The sequence below is a fragment of the Pygocentrus nattereri genome, chromosome 24 (genome assembly GCF_015220715.1).
Source record: "Pygocentrus nattereri isolate fPygNat1 chromosome 24, fPygNat1.pri, whole genome shotgun sequence".
NCBI lineage: Eukaryota > Metazoa > Chordata > Actinopteri > Characiformes > Serrasalmidae > Pygocentrus > Pygocentrus nattereri.
The window spans coordinates 25,320,765-25,334,555 of NC_051234.1; the positions used below are offsets into that span (position 1 = coordinate 25,320,765).

The 13,791-nt window shown below is 37.7% G+C and overlaps 1 protein-coding gene across 1 annotated transcript in view; it reads left to right on the forward strand.

The window, feature by feature from the left end:
* Positions 1 to 1,605: 1,605 nt before the first annotated feature.
* The window catches only part of zfhx4 (zinc finger homeobox 4), a 348,201-nt gene continuing 336,015 nt past the window's right edge, over positions 1,606 to 13,791 (forward strand). The window contains exon 1 of the mRNA XM_017716581.2: positions 1,606 to 1,672. The gene's annotated coding sequence lies outside the window, so the exon portion shown is untranslated. The remainder of the gene's footprint in view (positions 1,673 to 13,791) is intronic.

Genomic DNA, 13,791 nt, shown 5'->3' on the forward strand with positions numbered 1-13,791 from the left:
CAAACATTATTTACTAATGTCATATACTGTAGTTCATTGACAAGTTACCTGCCTCAAGATCTGATTACCTCTTCACAAAAATGAGATATTCTGGATGTTAATTTTAGTTAAACTTAATTTGCAATGTTCTGCAGCTTTCTCAGTCATTATTTATCTACTTGTAAAGCTGTATAAAATCAGAAATATAGCAAATTTTGTCCCCGAAAAAGGTTAGAGGTGGATATTATGACTGTTTATCATTGTCATCATAAATTACTTCCCAATAAAGCTTTCTGGGCATATTGTGGATGTTGTTTGTGTTTAAAGAGCACCGACCAGTTGCATATTTCATTACAAAGTAAACATTAATAGTGCTGTTTGACTGAATTTAGTCCGGTACACTAGGCAAAACATAAAAAGCCTTTGTACTTATTGCTATCAATCCTCAGATAAATAAAATACTGTGATATGTATTGCATATCAAGTATGTGTTGGTATGCTTGTGTTGTTGTGGGTGGCTGTTTGTGTGTGTTTAAATTTTAAAGGGCAAAGCCATTACATTTTTGTTCAAATAGATACACACCCACAGAAACATACACCCACACACACACACACACACACACACACATATATATATATATATATATATATATATATATATATATACACATACATACATATGTGTAGATGTATGTATATACATATGTGTAGATGTATGTATATGTATGTATATGTGTGTGTGTGTATTCAAATACAGACATATATATCAGTTACATGTGTATATACATATAGGTGTATATATAGGTTTGTTTCCCTTTTTTATGACAAGTGGACCAGTGGGCCAGAGTCACTTGGAAAAAAGTCTCATTAGATTGTCCTACCCTTCAAGTGAATGTTTTTACTTTAAAAGAGAAGGAAAAAGCATTTTTCACCTTCAGTGTAAGTAATGTATCAAGATTATTAGATGATTGTAGTCATTTTTGATCATGTTCATAGGTCCATTCGTCATTAATTTATGACACAGCATAAACAGCAGCTGCTGTTTTCAAGTTGTGGAAAAAAATTGAAAAATGATAGAAATGAAAGTAGAAGGTTTTGTTTCAGTTGTATGCAAAACATTCGATACCTCTGGCCAAAAAACATATTTTGTGGATTTTTTTAGAGAAAACCGTGGGTGTTAAAACTTTTGCATAGATTGTATATATGTGTATATACTCGTATGTATATATACATGTGGGACATACGTATAAGTCCTGGCATTGCACTAAAACCAAACCTTTGTGTGTGCTTGTATTTCAGTTGAGGCAGTGTGCTCCTGTGTGTGTATGTGTTACAGTAGATGGGGTTTGTGGAAGGCGTTTGGGGGGGGGCTTTCGGTGTGGGGGGGCACACAGACGTCTCTGAATTGTCCCGTGTGTGAAGGGCAGGGGGAATTAATCACCGGGGGCCGGCTGGCAGGAGGTCACTGAATGGCTCCTGAGCATCACTGTGGGTCATGCGTCTCGGGGCCATGGTTGCGTGTACACACACACACACACACAGTCTCACCACACACACACACACACACTACACACTACACTGTCTTATCCCCTGTCTGCTTTAGCGGTCCAAGAAGGAAGGCTAGGCTCACACACACTCTCACTCACACTCAAACACACAGTGAATAGGGCGGTTGTGAGGACCGAAAACACTGGTAAATATCTCTGAATGTCTGTCATTTTTTTTGTGCGTCTCGTCAAGTCGACTGTGACCATACTGCATGAATCCTCATGTTTATTATCCATCCTCCTCACTCACTCTCATCCACATTCATGATGTGCAATGCGGGTGAATTCTTGAGTTTTGTGCATTATTATTAGGGGTCCAAGCACTGGAACCCTAGTTTTTGTTGTTATTTTTATTATTATTATTCCATCCCAGGCTTCCTTCAGTTAAGACTGTGATATAATGTGGACATGCTGGCTGAGTAATTCGGCGCTTGCACTTGTAATTCTGCTCCGTTCCTGATGAGGGATGTCTTGTTCTAGCTCACTATTTCGGCTCTCTTGGGGAGCGCCGGCGCTGCCCATTGTAATATACAGGCGCTTTTTAAAGAGGCGCCTTGTTATTCCCCTCTCGGCTTAATCCCGCCACGTTAATTCTCTTTCTTTTATACGTGTGAGCGTGTCATGCGGTCTGACGTTTAAGGTGTGTGCAAATTTACGGTGGGCAGTCTGGGTAATTTTTTTTCTTTCTTTTTTTTTTTATCAGCCGAGGAGATCCATCATCTTTAATCACGCGCGGGGCAGGATTGCTTCATCACGCGCTGCGATTGGTCCGGCAGGACAGGACAGGGCTGGCGTTTGCATGAGCAGAGAGAAGAGTGATGCGCCAGACAAATGCAGTCAAATGATCATTAAGAAATGCAATTTGCAAGCGGAGGCTCCATAGCCGTGATGACGCTCATTTTGGGGCGGTGATGTGTTTAAATCTCTGGGTTGTTTTTTTTTCTGTCCTTTTTTTTCCTCTCCCTCTCTCTTGCCCATGTAGCGTTTTAGCGAGGGTTCTGCATAGTAATAAGCCCAGCTTCCTTCCTCACCCTGCTTTATGCATGGCTTTAACAAACACAGTGCCAGTCAGCTGATTGCACCGCTGCTGTCTACATGCACATCGTCGAGCTTGTCTTTGCTGTAAGATCCTGCTGGGGGAAACAAGCTGCTCAGATTTGAATTATGATTTTTTTTTTGACTGGAAAAGGCCATGCTGCTGAATTTAAAATGAAATATGTATGTGGTACACATTATTATGCTAACCATTAAGTGATATACTGACATTAAATAAAAAAGAAATAATAAACCTAAAATTTATGTTGAAAATGGTACGTTCTGTATTACCACTGTCATAAACATGACCAGGAAATAAAAAGAATATATTTAACTGTGCAATTTCTTAGCCTTTATTAAAACCCGACTGTATCAGAAAGTGAGTAGGGCAGACTTTCCAGGCACACATATATAAAGGTGTGTGGATCGAAACGTCCTGATATATGTGCAAATTTCTCTCCGTTTCACTCCGTTCACTGCAACATCTGGTTTTGTTTTTTGCCCCAGCGAAAAATTCAAGAAGCGTCTTTGTTTAGTCATATTGAGGGACATTTGCAAATCGGCTGAGTGGAAACAGATGGTACAAAAATATACAAAATAACTATTTATTATTGGCAAGGAATTTGAAATATTTCCCGTGCTGAAATGTAATTTTCAGTATGTTTAGTGAAACTGAAGCAGGATTAATATAATAAAAATAAATCTGAAGTGTAGGAAGAGGCTGTTTTATCAACATAAAAGAATACCAGCATATCGTATTCTAATAATATACTGCATTCTTTTTTGCAAGCTTTTTAAGGGTTTTGAAAATGAAACAAAAAAAAATAAAAGCTCCAGAATAAACCTCTTGTGGCTTTGATGCCCAGCTGCATGCTGTAATATGAGGTGCATAGGTAAAAAGGAGAGAAAAGCAGTATCCTCTCTCTCCCTCTCTCTGTCTCTGTCTCTCCCTCTCTCTCTCTCTGGCTGACATGCAGCTAATGAAAACAGGGTGTGGGTTTCCTTCAGCGCCTTTCATACGCTTTAATAAAAGGTGCAGTAGACATTTTGGCTGCTCCCCCCTCTGCCCTGTCACCCCCGCCGTCCCCGCTCTAAACGTGGTTGTGAATATGGAAATTCAAAACACCTAACTACAGGGGCTTAAGTGTAATCATGAAGTCAGGGTGGAGGGACGAATTTGCAGTTAACTGCTCGTTTCTGGAATAATCCTTTGATTATTCCTAAAATATTACTACACCCTTCATTCCAGAGACTGCTTCCATATGATGTGGTCCGACAGCATACACTTATTTGGAACTGCTTTCGTTTTTGGGTTGAATGAAAAGAATGAACTTTCAGAATGAATATGCACCTCTCATGCATCCACTGCATTATTTCTGTCTGCTTATTTCGGTGCTGATTGACTTTTTTGTGTCTTCACAAAATTATATTTTTATATGGATTTGGTGCTTGGCCCCCTGAATAGCTGAAAAGGAAGCCCTCTCATTGCTTCCAGCTTGGCCATGCTGGGAGATTGTTGCTGATCTGTTTTTTTTTTTTGTCCGTAATGTGCATGTCATGTATACGCTGCCTGTGCCTAGAGGAATGTATTACTTAACATGCAGGTCATTTGCATCTTTTCTTGTATGTTTTGAATTTGCAAGGCTATTGCTTTTACACTTTGTCCAGCCACTAGGTGGCAGTGTTTCCCCAAGCATTCATTGAGGCTCAGAAGAGTCTGTTGTTGCTGGAAATTTGTAAGAATGGGGCCTGGAATGAACTATTGTTGTGCAGTTATTTTGAGATGAGAAATTGTAAACAAGACATTCGTTATGTACTTTTATAGAGTATGTGCGAAGTGACAAGCGTGGCGTTCTTCTTGAACTATTTGCATTATCATAAAGTGCTTTTTTATGACTTAAAAGCATAAATATTCAACATAAAATTGAATTTCCACCCCCTCATGCCACATAACGCGAGGACGTTCAAAAATGCATCCCCGTCACGGCTGTTTTGAAAATGTTTGGCCCCAAATCCGATCTGCTTATTGTATTACGTGATTAAAAAATGCTGGGACATCACAAAATAATTAAAAAATTCCAAGAAAAGAATCGCCAGACTTGTTGTCATAAAGATGGGGGTTGATTAAAATCGCTCTTTTGTATTTTTTTTTTTTTTGGTCTACACTGCATCCTCATCAAATCCATTTCTAATTTTTTTGGATTTCCCTCTGGCCGTACCAGCACTGACCCCTAACTTTGACATATAATGTTCTTAATATCCAGATTAAATTTTCTTTAATCTGTTCTGGAACATGTGAAATTATTTCTGCAACCAAACGCAAAGTCCTTCCCTTGATTGCAGTTTAAGGCTCTGAATAAGAGGCCATTCAGAGACAGTATTTTTTTTAATATATGATCAACATGCAATTAGAAAGTGAAAAGCAATAAAGGTGGCATTCTGTGGTCATTTCAGCTAATGAAAGAGTGGAGATTAGAGAGAGAAGGCTTTAAGATGGATTAATGGCCCACATGCTGAGACAAAAGATCTGAGGGTCCCTTAAAAACACGCTAAATGAACACACACTTTATGCAGCTTCATTTGCATAATGCCAAAACACTTACACTAAATACTTGACGGGCCTCTGTAGGTAGGCTTTTGAGTCAGGCAGAAGAATACTGCCTCGTCCTCGGAAAGAATCAGAGGGAAGCAAGGTCTCTGTGCTGTTTTTTTAAATATCTGTAACCTTTTGCATTGTATTTGAACTGAAAACAGCTGTGTTCAGAGAGTCAGAGTTGGTTTGTAGGCACACAGAAGGCACACTCTCCAATCCATCGTCCCATACATGGCTGAGTTAAGGGTATAACCTCTATGTTTTGTTTACTCTGTGGCTTTTGTATCTGATGACAACTTCAGAGTGTAAAGTATTCTAAAACAGTACCGGATTCAGACATGAATACTCTGTATAGTTGCTTTGTATAGTTTACAGCTTACTGTCATATCCAAAGTTTTTCCCTCTGTAACGTTAGCACTATGGAGACACAAGGTTGCAGTATAGCTTGATCTTTGATTGTTACATTACAGATTAGTTTTGACCAGGAAATAATAATCAACATCACTGTCAGAAGGAAAAAAATGGTAACTTTTCCAGAGAGTTAATAAAACTTGATTTAAAATGTGATTTTAGTCTGTCATTTTGGGGCATTTTTACTGGTCTGTAATAGCCTTACATATAGTCATTTTGAGTAGATCTCATTACTGGACTTTCAGTTTTGACCAGTAAATGATAACTGTCATCACTGTCAGAAGAAAAACCTGTCTAAAACAGGAACTTGAGATTTTGGAGTTGTGTCTTTTTTGGCCATTTCTGTTGGTCCACAGTAGCCTTATCTCTGGTCGTGTAGTCTTAGTTTTGACCAGAGAGTAACAAGCATTATTGAATAACAAGTCACTATGGAGAGAGATGGTAGAAGAATGAAAAAACGTTTTTATCTTAGAGTTAATAAAACGAGATTTTATTTCCAGATCAATTTTCATGCATTTCTTTAGATCCTTTTGTCTTTAAATTTGCACACAGTTAAAAAACAGCTAATGTTTTGAAATGGTGATATGAAGTTTAGATCTAACAGCGACAATATCTTTATTTCATGTCACGTTTTTTAACCTGTGCACTTTGCATGGAGTTACATACAGCAGTCATCTAGACCCGAGGAGCCCAGTGGTTATGGCCAGACAACTGCTTTTTTTTAAAGCCACTGATAAGAGCTAGCCTGATGCTGAACATTGCAAATTGGAAGTGAAGATTGCCTTCCCCTTTAGACTTTATCTTAAAGCAGTAAAACAAGAAGCTGCGACTACAACTGCAGGTATTGATTTTGCAATTTCAGCAAATTAAGAACAAGACAGGAAACCTATTAAAGCTTTCAGTGATTGCCATAGGTACTTTTTGGTGATGCCGGGGTTGACATTTAAATCAGCCCCCTTGGCCCGGCCAGGCTAGCACCTGACTGTCAACCGTCCACTGATTATTCAGATGAATGGAAACATACTCAGAACATACATATGGATGCTTGCTGCATTTTCATTTTCCCCCAAAAACCAGGACTGTAATATATCATTCACCCTACAGAGTAGTATATTACTGATATATAACACTGGTGCCTTGCAAGCTAGTTCACACATGTGGCTATAGGCTCATAACATAATAAGGCGAAGAGGCCATCTATGCTGTAATATCATCTGTGGCAATATATGGAATAATGAAGGAATATAGCATCAAGGCTTATGATTAAATTTAGGTTTCTAATACGAAATAATAGGTTCTTTCTGGAATGTATGTGTGTTCTTGATGTACTTAATGGTGGAGAAAAATCACATGGCACAAGACAATCAGTGTTGTAGGTTCTAAATGTGTGTATTATTATTTAATATGTGTGGTGACAGATGACGTGCTTCCAAATTATATTTTTATATTGTTTAGCAAAAAGAATGGAAAGCAATAGCAGCAGTGATTATCCATAAAACACCACCTGCTTCTGCTTATTTTCTTTTTTTTTTTTTGAATGCAAATTATTATTCATCTAGTTGTTGGAAATAATTTAATTAATCATTAACAATTTATTTAGAGCTAAATTATTGTAAGTGGATACAGATACAAAATATAAAAGTGACAATTTTTTAATCAGTGCAGTATTATGTACTTTAATTTGTTAGAATAATGTAGCGTCCTTTAAGTCGTCAGTGTAGTATTATGTACTTAAAGTTAACAGTGCCTTACAAATGAATACAAAGCCTATCACTAAAAGAGAAAGGGGAAAAAAATCCAATGCCACTGAATGTGTGAAATGGCCTTGCAATTCACCGAGGGATATTAGAGCGCTTAATTGGTACAAGTGCAAATGAGTTCTTATTCTGTGCACAGAAGGTGTCAGTCTGAAGGGCTGGGTGGTTTTGAATGGGGAGAATGGCAGTGAACATGTGGGAGAATCTCCAGCTAATTCATTGATTGCCCCTCGGAACTGATGGCTGCTAATTGTTAGGTGATTAACATGAAGTAGTAATTATGTCAGCCCAAGGGGGCGATTAATGTTTCAACATGTCATATTAGCGCAGAGCGCAGCTACCCAGGCTCGTCTTTTTGCCTGTGGATTTAAAGACAGATGGCATATTGTCAACAGCAGCAAGGTTTTGTTTTCCTAAAGCGGAAAACGTGCGCCAGGGGAGCTGTCCTTTTGTTTCAGCATCATTAATAACATGCTAATTGTCTGCAATTATTTACAACACTGCGCGCTGAATAGAGACATCAAGCATCCGTGACACCTCAGTTGTCTTGCTGCAAAAGACGGAGTTTTAATTGTTTTTTTTTAAACAAATAATTTCACAGTTTCACTGTTAAATATTGGTTCATAAAGGATCTACATTAATATAGTTTTGAATTATGTGCATATCTTTTGCAGGCATATCTTTTTTGATGTATTTATTTGCACTTAATTCAATTTAATTTAGCAAAATCACAGTTTGAATATTCCCTTTTTTTAAAAAACCTGAAATTTCCATATTCTCTGAAGAGTTATTGTCTTGTCTTGTACTTTTTCCTTCTCTCCTCTAAGTATATTTTACAGATGTGTCAGTATGATGTTGGTCCGATTGTCATAGACAAGCCATGGCATTTTCCCTAACTTTACCACCCCTGTCTAGTCGACCTGACAGAATTACGACCTGACCTAAAAAAGATCTTGTCCTTCTTTTAAAGGAGGAAATGTATGTGTTCATTCATATTTTGATCTCCTTTATTTTGTCATATTCATTGTACTATGTGGTTGATATTTCCTTTATTACACTTAAGGAGAATGAAGGCTGTCACAAGGGCTGGACAGTTTTGATCAAATTCAGTAACTCAGTATTTTTAAAATATATTACAGTATCAGTCTTGCATTAATAGAGTTAATGAGGCCATTTTTCCTGAGTGTTATAACTCTGTGCTACAAGAATGTCTTACAAACCTGAATCGTTTTGATTGGACTGTTTTACTGTATTCTGCATGTTATAAAAATACACTAACGATACCTTGAGATAGTATTATAGATATGTAGCAGATGGAAAATGGATTTCTAAAAAGGAAAGTTGGAGTTTATCTAGTTTTTACGAACTTTTTTAAACTGAAACACACAGGAAAATGACATACATTGCATGTAAATGTTTTCTTATCTATCAACACTGCTAAAACTAAAAATCAGTTTGTCTCACTGACATTATAATAATAGACCCTACCATTCAGGCAACACATGCCACAGCTATGGTTCAGACCCCAGTTCCAGTGTGCATTTCTGCATTGTCAGGGAGGAGTTCTGTATGGTTTGCCACTAGTCTGTCCTCTTGGTAGAGAAAGGTGATATCACATGTAAAATTATTCCACCCATTTGGCCAGAATCCACTTTCTTCTTATTTATGTTTTTATGATGCCATCTTTCACTTAGTGTTAAATTCATTCTCTAAATTTCATTCTAATTTTATTAACTTTCAGAAGCTGCAGTGTTTAACAGTGATAACAGGCATGGTTGTAATTATATTGTAATTGTAATTTATTTCTCCTCCATAGCTCCTTCAAACAAGCAGCAGAATTATGTTAAATGTGTAGATACTAAACTTTCAGCAAATACCACATTTGTGTTGGGAGGAAATGATAGGAATTTGTTCTCGTTTTGCAGAAAGAAAAAACATCAGTTTCATTTTTGCGGTGCTTTTGTAATTTGTTGACATCAAGCAAACAGAAAAGGGGCAGACATGGAATGGAAATCCAGTATAAATAGTTATGTAAGTAAATGTGTAATTAGTTGTGTAATTTTATAATTATATTTAAATTGCGTGGCAAAATGATGATGAGCCTGTGATTATTTGTATTTCTTTTCAGACTCACATATACAAATGAGTTGAAACCAGTATTTACACGACTGTGATCTTTCTATTTTGATCATATGATCTGTTTCTCTAATATGCAGACAAAAGCTTTCGTTTTGTGTTCGAAAAACATTGCAAGGTGTCATAACCAGCAGTGATGAGTTCACAGTGACCCTGAATCACTTTTCCAACACAAAGCCAGCTGCGAAAAACCCCCTAACACAAAATTTACCTTTCGTAACAGCACTGCAAATCCATTTTCCTGATGGCGCGGGGAGGTGGTTCAGCGAAATGTTTTTGTTTGATGTACGTTTCCATCAGTGTAATCCTAAATGTTGGGGGAGATTGAATTGCGAACGGCATATAAAAGATAAGGCCTCCTCCTACATATTCAAGACTTCTTTTACAGTAGGTGCAGGCTCCGAGTCTTTCCCCCCTTGAGTCAACTGTGGAATTAATTTCAGCTGGCAGCATCATGCTGTGGTCATTTTGTTTGAAGAGACATGTTGTTATCTTGATTTGGCCATAACAGCTCCAAAATGAACACTCAGCATGCTGGCCAGCAGTCGCATTTAAAACAGAACCACAGAAGACTGCGGGTTCCTCCAGCATTTAGATAAGGAGAAAAAAAAAACCCTTGTGCAAAATTACAGCTGCCATCAAACAAGGTGTCCAGTGTAGAAAGAAGACAAGCTTCGCAAAGAAACTACCCATTTCCATCACTGAAATAAGAATGTAGCCATGAACAAATAGGGTGACTCAGTGATGTCTTTGATTCATGTTTTCTATAGAATCTTTAGGTTAAATGTAATCTATAGGTAATCCATTTGCATTGACTTGCAGTTTTATTATGGATGTACTGTCATCACTGGCAGATTTTACTTGTATAATAATGATGTGTGCTTAGTGAAAGAAGGGCACATCTCTCTTTCCTTTATTATGGTTTAAATTTTGCTAATTATCCCCAGTAATTTGAAAATCAGCGCCTATTACAAAATGATCACTTTCTCAATCTATTTCTGTTCACACTGCATCTATTTTATTATAAACAATCACATTCAGTGCGTTACATATTCAAGGTAGCATGACAGTCGTTCAGTTCCATTGTATACTATGTATAATATTCAAATAGAGGAGAAAAAAGTAATTCAGTCAAGTGCTACAGTTTAGATACATAGAGCTCCGTACTATCTGGAGTTTGAATAATCTGCTGTGTCATTAAATTAAAGACTTTTTGGAGCAGATGGCAAGAATCCAGCATTATTTGGAACATCCATCCATTTCTTTATCTTGTAATTTGCATACTGCAGAGATAAATATTATTTCCCTGAAAGTAGAAATTGACCAAGTAATTAAAATGTAGTAGAGATTAAAATGAACGTTCCCCTTGATGTTGAAAAGATTGCAAAGGGTCACAATAATCAGTGATTACATTTTAATCAGCTGGAAAATATGGAATATAAAATTGTGGATTCCATCAAAACTTGTGTATATGAGGTTTTCACAGAAATCTAATACTTTGGCATACTAAGAAGCTTAAAGCACAGATGCATCGATTCAGGTTGAAAAATGAAAGGGTTTGATACATTACATGCCGGATTATGACCATATTTCTCAGAATTGAATAGAGAAGTCCTCTTTTTTTGCCCTCATAATTTTTTATCTACGATTAGTATTGAGAACACTTGCTGTGTTGCATATTTTAAAGAGAAAGCACAATATTAAATGTATAAAATGGTAATTACTTCACACCTATCCACAGAGAGAAGTAGGGTAGCTTTACATGTATGGAGTCACTGTTGGGTTGTCATATTGTCTATTTTGAGTGTATTGTAACTTCTTGTTTTACATTGTGTGAATAGTTAATGATGATTATTTTGGAGATCCAAAGTTATGGTTAGACAGCAGCAATATATAAACCCAAAAGAGTAACCTCAGTCATTTAAAGGATACTTAAGTTGTTAATGTTGAAATACCATACAAACTTGAATTAGACATGAACATAACAAACTCCTCACTAGATAAAGGCATTTCAAGGTCTCCTATAGATTTTTTCTCTCAGCCAGCTAGTTGTTGTGGTGTCACGAATGAAAGTGCTGGTCTTTATGTTCTCAAATTGGTTTCACACTTCCCTAACAGTTTGTTCGGCTAAATCTGACCATGATGTATCATTATCGCATCTTTTGGAGGAAATCCATAGGATCAATACATTTGCCAGCTACCGGGCTTTGGCTTGCTTACATGCTGAGCGCCTTGCTACACAACAAGTCAAGTACATCGAGCCACAGGCAACCTCAGCCTAACGCTGCCGTTGCCGCCTGCGCATACTTTTCATTCAGAGGAAATAAGCTGAGAAATATCAGGAGATGGTACTGGTCGATTTGCAGAGAAATTCTGTGGGAGGGAATTGTACATTGTGCTTTTTAAAGCCAATTGCGGTCTTTCAAGAAAACTTATAACAGCTTGTTTCCTGCCCAGATATCAGTGCCATTTTGCCAAAATGGATCATTAATCAATAGCATGACTAAAAATAGTTGAGGAAAAGTGAACATAATGATGGACTGACTTGAGCAAGAAGCTTTTTCATTTTTTTAACACATCATCCACCTCATATTAATCTCCACTTCATTTAAAATGCAGTGGTCAAGCTCAAGGATGGATTGATCACTCAACCCTCCAAGATGTTTTTTTTCTTCTCTTCGCCTTCATTAATGTGCTCTGGACAGCCCGAGCCAAATGTTGAGCACTTCGCAAGTAATTACCGTCCGATAAACAGGTCAGGAGTGAGTCCGGCCACAGCTGCTGCCATTCGTGGTGGCAGACACTTCAGCCTGCTAAGCTTCAAGTATTGATTGGCCAGTCTGTGACATCTCCTAAGCCATGTCACCCAAGTGAAAGAAGACTCCAAATTGACCAATAATAAAGTGTTGGAAGTTGTAGCCGCTTCCTCTTGGGACTTGTTCATGTGGAGGAGAGTAGGCCCCTCCTCTTGGACCATCAATCCTCCCTGAAGGCTCAATATAGTGCTAAATTAGCCAAAGGGAGAGCGGAAAGACCACTGGACATCTGTTACAGACCCTTGACATACTTTTCCACCCTGCTCCCTTATTTAAATGGTGCTGTAAAACAGTCAAAGCCTGGAGGACTGTAATATCAGGATTTACAGCTGAAAAGAGCCAGATTCAGAGACTCTGTTAAATCCTGAATGACAGGTTTTTTAAGTGACTAAGACTGCCCAGTCCAGTAATGAACATGGAAACCTTGTGTTTAACTGATGATGGTTAGAGAAATATGATGCTTTTGAGGTACTGATAGATTTCAGTACCACCAAGTATCAAAAAATTTGAATTAAAATGTCATTCAGTACCAAATTCAGTGCCCAAGTATTCAGTCTTATTAGCGTTAATAAGCCAATAAGCATGTTTGTTCCAAAATCTAGATAATACAGTGCCCTGTTGGGAATTTAAATTGAGTAATAGTTTATATGAGAAGTAAAAAGCTTAACATTTTATATGCTACAGCAAAAGCAGATCAGATTATTTTCTTATTGGAAATCAGGATTTTTTTTGTTACTATAGAGATTTTAAGCATTCCGCTTTTTTTTTGTAGAATTATAATGGGACAGATAGTGATCTTGATAATCTGCTTGATGATCTACTATTTGAAGTTAGGAATAATATTTTCATTTTATAATAATGACTACGGAATGCTGTTCACAGGCTGGATAAGACATAATAAGATTGGCTGTGGCACAAGCCTTGATTTTAGCTTTTTTTGGCCAAGTATCTGAGAGATACTTTGAGATACTCAGGGCCAAAAAACAAAAAAAGTCCTCTAAAAGCACTAGGCTACGCTGTGTGAATTAGGTCTTATAAGGCTCTTGATTGCCATGTCATTGACAGACGTGTAAACACAAAGTGACAGAACTAGAATGAGTACATAATCACTTATGGGCATAGTTACTTTCCAGCGCCCTCCGCCAAGTGCAAGTACCGTGAGCTCTTCCAGAACACAGCGAATTTATATATGCTCCTTGTTTCCACCCACCGTGGCGAAAAAGTGCCAGTAATTGTTAGCTATTTCATGTTGATTCTGGTACTTTTCTGATTGCGCTGTCCTCCCCGTTCATGGGCCAGCGATCACACAAGCGCCTTAGCCGACTTCATATCAAAGAGCAGCGAGCATGGAAGTTGTTGGTGTAAAAGCACGGAGAGGCATACAGCATGAATATTTAATCCGGGGTGACTGGTGCTGGACTTTTTTTGCTTTGTCTTCCATTGAATTACGCGTTTAAGGCTTCAAAAGATTAATGGAACTGCAAATAGGAGAGGGCTTCTCCATTCTCTGCCTCGTA